The sequence below is a fragment of the Anabrus simplex genome, chromosome 2 (assembly GCF_040414725.1).
Source record: "Anabrus simplex isolate iqAnaSimp1 chromosome 2, ASM4041472v1, whole genome shotgun sequence".
Classification (NCBI taxonomy): Eukaryota; Metazoa; Arthropoda; class Insecta; order Orthoptera; family Tettigoniidae; genus Anabrus; species Anabrus simplex.
The window spans coordinates 733,274,955-733,284,303 of NC_090266.1; positions in this window are offsets into that span (position 1 = coordinate 733,274,955).

A 9,349-nucleotide genomic window follows, 5' to 3' on the forward strand; every position below is an offset into this window, starting at 1 on the left:
TTACAATAAATGTACATCCATAGCAATTTAGAGAAGTACATGACTTATTGTTAGTGACAGAAATACAAACTTATGTGATTAAACAGCAGAGATTACTTTTATGTTTATTAAAACCAATTCACATACATAAATGTACAGTGGTATATTTCAAATGCAACATAGATTATCACAGTACATTATACATCAATAACTTCTACATTTTTAAAAATATGTTTCATTTTTGTAGGATTCTATATTTAACTGCTCACAGTCCCTTTCCCCCATTCATAATATAATACATATTGTCTTTTATTGAATACTATGTTAACTTTCTTAGGCTAGTAGGAAATAAAGCTGTCAGTTGTATAATATTATCTGTCTCGTCATATTTATCATAGGTAGTCATTGCATGGTTATGACACTTGTTTGCTCTGCATTTGGGGATACCGTACATTTATATTACAAGAAAGTTAATGGTCATCATAAATTCAGTAAAATTTAGGAAGGAATGACAATTCATCAGCAGAGTACCTGGAAGATAATTCTGATAAAAACTAGAGGCAACACGTATCTTTCAGTGAACATTATGTATGCAAATATTGAAGTTAACTAGGATGTTATGTGGTATCATATAATTTTTATTGACACATATAATTATTTCCTTTAATATATCCAATCAGGAAAATCAAACTTAGCATTTTCACCTTAGAAGTTCATTGTGATTCATTCCATAGAAAACTTAATCTCCAACTCATGTTACTTTCATACATTATCAATAGCAGAGGATAATAAAGGCACTCATAATATTATTTAGATGCAGGGTTTGAAATCATATCAAATTCCTTTTCCTTGTAAGGCATGATGAATACAACAGCTCTGTGAAATTTGCAGAGTTTTATTTAAAACAGACATAGATATGAGCATCCATCTCTTGTAAAGTGCTTACCATTAGTGCTCCATAAGTTCATTTTATACCTCACCTCATGAACTACTCCTACAATATTTACTGGCACAAAAAGGTAGTTAAAGTAAATAGAGGAGACTTACTATAGTGCTATGTTATGGAAAGAACTTTACAGTACACAAGTGAATGAGTCTTCATCCGGTTCTATTGAAGGATTTCTTCAATTAAAATAATTTGGTATGCTCTGTAATTTACAGTATTTTATAGTATTCTGTAATCTTACTTAAATCTAGTTATCGTTTACGTAGCAATTTCATAAAGTTCTCATTTGATGAAAACAGGTTAATGTTTAGAGTTTATAAAAGTCATTAATTTGAGCAATTCCATTACAAATGTCAGGTGAATCAGTGAAACTACAGTAGGCTACATGCAAGATCACTCAGCATTCATCCCTGAGGAAAATAAGCTCCTAATATGTCAAAGACCATATGCATCTCTAGTTTGGACTTGAGCACATCTGCTGGTACAGTTCAATGTCAAGCTAACTAAAGAAAATATATAATTTAATTGTTATATTCATTATTGAAATGGAATGAATACTCCCAGTATCCAGTTTGTATTAGGCTAAGCACAAGATTTAATAGAACATTGGTAAACCTCACAAGAGATGATTATCAGCAGTAAATTTGTCTAAACTACATCAAAATACATTCAAATCACAATAGTCATCGTAGTCTGAGATTTAGCATATTTCTGCACTACAGCGAGAGAGAGAGAGAGAGAGAGAGAGAGAGAGAGAGAGAGAGAGAGAGAGAGAGAGAGAGAGAGGGCAATAAACTTGTGTTCATAATGATAACATGTTCAGCTTTCTACTTCAATACAGAAAATATACAAAATGGAAACCAGTAGCACCACTTGAGTAATTAAAATATATCCTCAAAATTGAATTTCTCACAGATTAATGTAAAGCGTAGTTGGCTATAAATGCAAATAAATAATGAAACATACAGTAATTTATATTTATGCATGTAATGCAGCACAGGAAACCATGCCACATTTTTCCAAAATCATTTTCGTGCTTTGATCCCATCCCAGGGGCTGATTGGATCCTCAAATAGCACTACCAAAGTCTTTGCAGTTACAGGAAAATCACTAAAACCAATGGCAGTACCAAAATGAGGCGTACTAGGCAAGACGAGGAGTGAGGTAGGTTGCCATTGCTTTCCTCACTGGGCCAGACAGTGCTTTTGTAGCAGGAATAATCCTATGAGCAACATCTTTCATGATGCTCAGATGCACTGGTCATGCTCTGAACATTATTTCTCAGCATCACCCATACCCCAGCAGCTTCCATATTGTCACACCCATGGATGAGATTGGGACTTCAGTGGAAGCTACACTTTACTCTGGCCTGTGCCAAGAGATGGATGCAGAAGTACTGTATCCATCAAGAAATGAAAGCAGGCAGATACCTTCCAATAGGGAAGTTAATTATGAACCTTATAAAGAAATGTTTACCTCTCTAGGTATAAAAGTACATGTTTTGTAGTATATCAAACCTTATATATTTTTACTCATATCTGAAAAATTACAATCAAAGTTCAAGACAAGTACATTTCTTTTATATCAGTTTAATTTAAGGCATTTAATTAGCTTTATTGTCACTAACAGATGCCACGAAACACCAAGAATCATCTGTTATCACACTTTTTACACTGCACCAAAAATTTCCTCCAAGTAACCTGTGGTATGGTTTCCTGGGTGACATCAAATATACAAAAGAATGAACATAGAAGTGAGTTCATTTTGCTGACTGAAAAATATCAAAAGAATGATCTCATACACTGAAATAGCTACAGTAGATGTGCAAATTAAGGGAAATGCTTAAGCTTGTTCCAAATTTGTTTTCTGAGCAGAACACTGAAATAACCACTCCACGTCTGGGATAATTTTTCTTGATATTGTAAGTGAGATGTCTTTCCTTTCTGGCAACCTTTGACTACAGTGTTTCTATCCTTGGCTCTACATAGGGCACTTGTTAATGACTATGCAGGTTTGGCTCATTTTGCTGTACCATCAACTTAGCACAGAATGTTGTGAGTTTACTTGAGTGATCTAAAGACTAAATGATGCTTGTCTGAAGTTAGGACTGGTTTCCCTTCATGATTCTGCTCTACTTCCCAGGTGAAAATGTCACCCTGTACTCCAGTGGTTCTCAAATGGAGTGCTGTGGCACATTAGTGTGCTCCAAAGTTATCTGATTGTATTGTGAATGAAACAGTACATTGGAATAAAACGGACATGTGTGTTAAAGATTTTAGTAATGCAGTTTATTAACCTTAAAGAACAGCAAAGATTTAATAGAAATTAAAAGATTAAATGTGTTGTGTAAGTAATTATGTTGTTGTTGCAACCCAGGGGAAATTGTGGAGGTTTTTATTTTTCACAGTTTTTCATTAGAGGGAGGACTCTAGACAAATATGCCCATAATTCTTAATATACAAAAAACATATGTTCCATTTTCTTAAAATCCTGGTCAGTGCTGAGAATCCATGTTCACACAGTTATGTTGTTGAGAACTAAAGTAGTAAAGATATTTCATGAGTGATTGATATGTTTCATGAGTGTTCCAGTGGTTTAAATACCCTCCATTAACATTTCTGATGTACTGAGACAGCTCCTAGCATTTGAAATTGTTCTAAAGCTGACCAAACATGTTGTGGTATTCCATAAGGTGAAACAGTATACCTCTAGACATAAAAAATTTGAGAAACCCTACTGTAGTCTTTGAGAAGTGAACCTCAGTCATTTACATGAACAACATCACCTACAAGTTGTTCTCACACTTCCCCCAACATATTCTAGCTTAATGCTTCTGGAATTACATACTTCAGTCAATATTTTTATGCGGAACAATTTTGAGGAACTTCCTTGTGCTTGTATTATCCTGTATACGAAATCTGTAGAGACTGGGATTTTGAAATCATTGTACCTTGAAGCATATAATAATCACATCAAATGGACGGTGGTAGAAACTGAGTCATATGAACATATCAGAAACAGAAAGGTAATGTACTAGTCCAGTTTCCAACTACTGTTTCCATATGGAGACCAGAAGCAAACTTCAGGGACAAATTCTAGAGTAGGAACACGTTCAGATATGGTACAATTTGAAAGCTTCAACTAGCATGCTTGATTCCAGATTCTGAATGAGTTTGTGTGGTTGCATGTGCATGTATCATGAACCTGTACTGCCTGGATACTGTCAAATATCATTCTTTGGAGAAAATAAGTTTGTACTGCCAACATGTTAGAAGAACAAAGTTATCTCTTATGTGAAGTTCAATGTAATAAAATTGCCATTACCTTTCCTTCTAGCAAAATACTGAGGACAAACAATTCTGGCAAGCATGAGATACAGAATGAGCAGGAAACCGTTTTCCATGCAGTAACTGTACTGTATAACAAAGGGGAATCAAGAAATGAGAACACAATTTTCACCACAAGTCAAACAAGCAAGTAATATATATGTTTCTTTCTTAATTTATCTGACAAAGAACGAGAATACTCTTTAGACAAAATTAGTTCTAAAAATGGAAATACTCACATCCCTGGAACAATGTATGGCTACACACAAGTTACAATGAAATGAAAAAAGAATTATTAATAAGTTAGTGTGTATGGGATGCTATGAAAATTCTGAAGATCCCTGGATTACAAGAATATAAACTATTAGATCAAATACAGTATTAAAAACACCTTTACATTCAAAGTCAATTATATAATATTTCTCATAAGAGTTTTGTAAAGCTTCACAAGAAATTTTATAAGGTTTCTTCTAACAAAATACTTGTACTATCTAGTAAGAAGAATTTACAAAATCCACCCAAATATTCCAAAGAGAACAGCATTTCAAAATTTCTTCTTTCTATTTTCTCATTTCACTAAATAAAATGTTATCATGCCTGAGGTTACACATGACGACAGGACATGAATTATGAACAGATAATATTGGAGAAAGCCAAATGAAAAGGTAATGGCATGCATTTCTAATCTGCTCCCACCTTTTCCAGCTGTCAGACCTTTATAGAAAGGTAGGTAGGTAGGTACAACTACATCCATGAATAAAATGAATTAATAAATCAGGGTTTGTAGTACTTCCTGCTTTTTATAAATTAGTGAATTGATATTTTATTCATCCTACTGTACTTGTACCTACTGGCATTACAGTTATCATAAACATGCATACTTTCATCATTACAGTATCGCTTAACCATCACTGATATTGCTTTTGGCACTGTACCTCAAAGCAAAACATCACTTCAAATGGAAGATGGAAGAAATTGAGTTATATGAAGACACTAAAAAATGAAAACTACTGTAATGCAATAGTCCCACAACTACAGCAATAAAACATTAAACACAAAATTCATAGGTCCAATAGCTAAGTAAGTACGGTAAGGAAGGAATTAAGTAAGTAAGTAAGTAAATAATTTATTCAGCATTAAGTTGTTACATCCAATAGCTTTTGTTTAGAAGACAATAACATTCCCATCACAACTACACAGCAACAACGACAATCGTCATTGACTTAAGACCTGCATCAGAAATATTACTTTACAGTACTTTGTCTTGTACAATACGGCATGGCTCAAAAAATTATAATACAATTACTTAAGGTCAAGCCAGCAAGATTCCAGGCTCTCATTAATGGAATACCCTGACTGACCAAGAACCATTTGCAAATTCGCTTTCTAAATGCTGATTATGCATTTCCTTTTTCTTTATGTGAAATACGGTAGGTGATATGTTGTTTGTATGTTTTCACCTGCTTATATTACTATAAATGCTGAATTATTTGTGTCTTTGATGCCAGTATACGTTGTCCTTAATGAAGGCGAAATCAGGGTTGGTAAAAATATCAAACATTACCCTATGCATCTGCCTTGTGCTCTTACAACTTATGTACAGTAAATTAGGAGCAATGAGACATTTCAACTCAAACAGAAGACAGACATTTTTATGTATTTGGAATAGATATAGCAACTAGAGAACATTGCAGTGTTTTCCATATCCCTACTTCCATATTTGTTTCAGGTTGGTAAATAGATAACAAATCCTCTTAGTCAACTCAAATGAAAATTCTATCAATATCAAAATATATTAATGAAATGTTAACATAACATGCTGCAATTACTCAGTTCTGCACATGTTTCTAATTGCTCTCAATGGAACATCCACCCTGAGCAATTGAGAAATGTTCCGTTTCCTTTCTACAGGCATATGCGAAATTTACTAGTCACGGTTTTAATCTGTTTCATTATTCAGTTTTACGGTTTTTCTTACACTTCTCCAGAATGAAGAAAACATTTATTTCTCTGTTTAATAACAAAGACAACACTAATGCATTTCTGCAACCCAATATAGGTGGAAGCACAAACGACATATTCAGAGAAGGGAAAAAATTTGAGAACATTCTCCAAGAACTCAAGATTTTACAGTCATGTGTCAATGCCTTTGCACAAAATATGAACCATTTTCAAGAACAGTGTTGCAGATTCACTATCTCTGGATGCTAAGTAAGTTTATTAATTTCCATTTATGATTTCATCGGCTCTGGGGATCTTATGATCTTTCCTATGGTTAGTGATACCCTTGGGTACACAACACACCATACATGACAATTGTAAAAAGAATTGAAATTAGAGAGTTTCAGTTGGAAAACAAATCTAACAGAATATAATGAAAGAGTTCTTCTTGCACTTGCCGGTACTTAATTATGCCTTCTGTTTCTGAGGAACTGAACCAAATAACCAAAATATTTAGTTAGCTTGAGTACTATGTATTTTTTACAGAGGCTCTATTTCCTCTTCGTACAATAATTTACACCACCAACTCTATGTGTATTTATTTGCTTACTTGTATAACTACTATTCCTAATCTTCCAAGTCGTAAGTTGCCTCTCTTGTATTCTATAATGAAGAGGAAAAATCACTCTGTCAATGCTTTCAATGTAGACTTAAAACTAGCAGTTTTGGACAGTAAATATATCATGAAATTAGTTTGTGTTTTCCTCAATATTAAACAATCTGTCTAACTTCAAATGATAAAGAAATACCGGATATTTTCAGGAGTTTCAGAATATTTTCTAAATGCCACAAAATACTTAGCAAGATTTTGTTGAATTTGACAGAGTTCTGTTGCTTTTTATTAGGGACAGATAAATGCAGTTCTGTAAAAGATGAGGAATAAAATCGTATTTCTTGTAATAGACAGAGATTAATATTTACAATCTTACGTGATGAAAGTTCACAAAAATCCAAGAACTATGAGACATATTTCTCCTTTATCAAAAATGCAGAAGATTAATGCTCCCATAAAATCACATTTTCATATTTCTTCTTCTTCTTTGCATTCTTCCCATTTGTTATGTGGGGTCTGCCTTCTAGAATTTCTCCCTTCATTTTTCCCATCTTCAGCATTGGCAAAATAAACACCTACAGTTCTCACACTGTTCACTAAAAATTACAACAGATTTCTTAAGCTCACATCAGTCTGAGAAGTTGTTATTTGCTGATTTATCTTGATATTCCTACGAATTAATTTTCATTAAGAAAATATATAAGAACAAAAAATGTTGGGAATTTATCTATTTAGGTAGAAGCTGTACGAAATGGTAATTTCAGCAACCCAACATAGAAACCTGCTCTTAAAATTCATGCAGTGCATAAATTATGTGGTACACTAAAACCACTATTAACTGCAACCACATTAACCAAAATACCATTAACAGAAATGACCAGCCGTTTTCTAAATGTGTAACACTTGTTTGGTTTCTGAAAGAAAATTTTATTTTTCTCTTCAAAAAATAAGAAAACAGCAAAGGCAATGACCATGAATCACTGAGGCATGTGGCCTTATGTGTCTACCTAGCCAGTGTCTAATCCTGTAGGCCTGGTCAATGTTTGCTAGATGCATTGTAACATTGTTCAAGTGAATTGATTAGTTGTCAAGATATTATCACAAGGAAGCAATGTGAAAGGAAAGTTGTTAAAACCACAGTACAATAGTGCTGTACATGAGAATAATAATTTGTTCCAACATGTTGATATAGCATATTGATTGCATAAATTAGTATATAAAACAAATTCAGTCATCCAAAGCAATTATTTCTATGTACACCACTGTATGAGCACCATTTACTTATTATTCAAAATTTTGGTCATCCAAAATCACGTAACCCCCTTATTTAAATTATCAAGGATTTTTACTGTTTGCTGACACTCATGATTAAAAATGAATAGGTACTAATTGTAAGAACAAGCATTCTAAAATTATCAGGAACTCTACATTAGAAGAAATTGTATAATTTATAGCTGCAGAACAGAAGAAAACTTTTCTTATTGTTCTTTAGAAGAATTCTAGCAAACTACCAACATTCTTAAGAGTCAGTGTGTAGGCTTTTGTTTCTATAACTTGACCTTCTTTTACATTTTAATTAAAAATGTACCAGTCTTAGTTGTAGTAGTATTAGTAGTAGATTATTTGCATTAGTGATGATGGTAGCAGTGATAGTAGTGTAAATTATTATTTTAACCAGAATCTTTGTCTACAAGATTTCTTAACATCAACACACTCAAACCTACCACTAGAAGCAGATGATGTACTATGGCATACTTTTGCTTATGGGTTGCCGAGCTGTATCTTTCATTCCATTTATATTGGCTACTAAGTATGCAGTCTTGATAATATGAACAGGAATTTAAAATGACTTCTCACAGTATAGTTATCATTACTGCTATTTACAAACTTTTTGTAAATAAAATCATATAACATACAGTGCTACAATAGTATTTGCATTTAGAAACTTCAATTAGGTTAGCATCGAATGTTAAGGCCATTTAATAGTTATGTTTACAAGAAATAAATTTATTATTTAGCCCACATTATGCAGCCTAACCTTGTGTTGAATAAAATAGATTAGGAATCTACATTTACAATACTGCTCAGTAGTCATAAACAGAATACAATTACATATTTATTAATGATACATGATTCATCCCTATGAGGGATATCCTCAACTGTAAGGCGATTGAGTACAAGAAGTCCAAAAATGTTAAAGGTGCACAATAAAACCACTTAACTAAAAAGAATATATGACATGCACTTATTGGAGGAATATTATAGTTCACAACTAAACAATCTTCACATAGCCCATACAGTGAGTCCTGCAGGGGAACCCCTCCTTCATAAAGATTATGACTTCTCCTAATCTTCCAGTTCTTGGCTGATTCACTCTATTCGTTCCAAAGTTTTATGAGAATTATCACTGTGTCAAATGAGAGGGGAGTTCTCCTGGCTTCATGAAGCTAATAGTGACGTAACTTCAACATGTAAAATTAATATTTTATTCTTATGATATTTTATCCAGATTTCACTTAATTTTAAGGATGCAAGATTCAATGA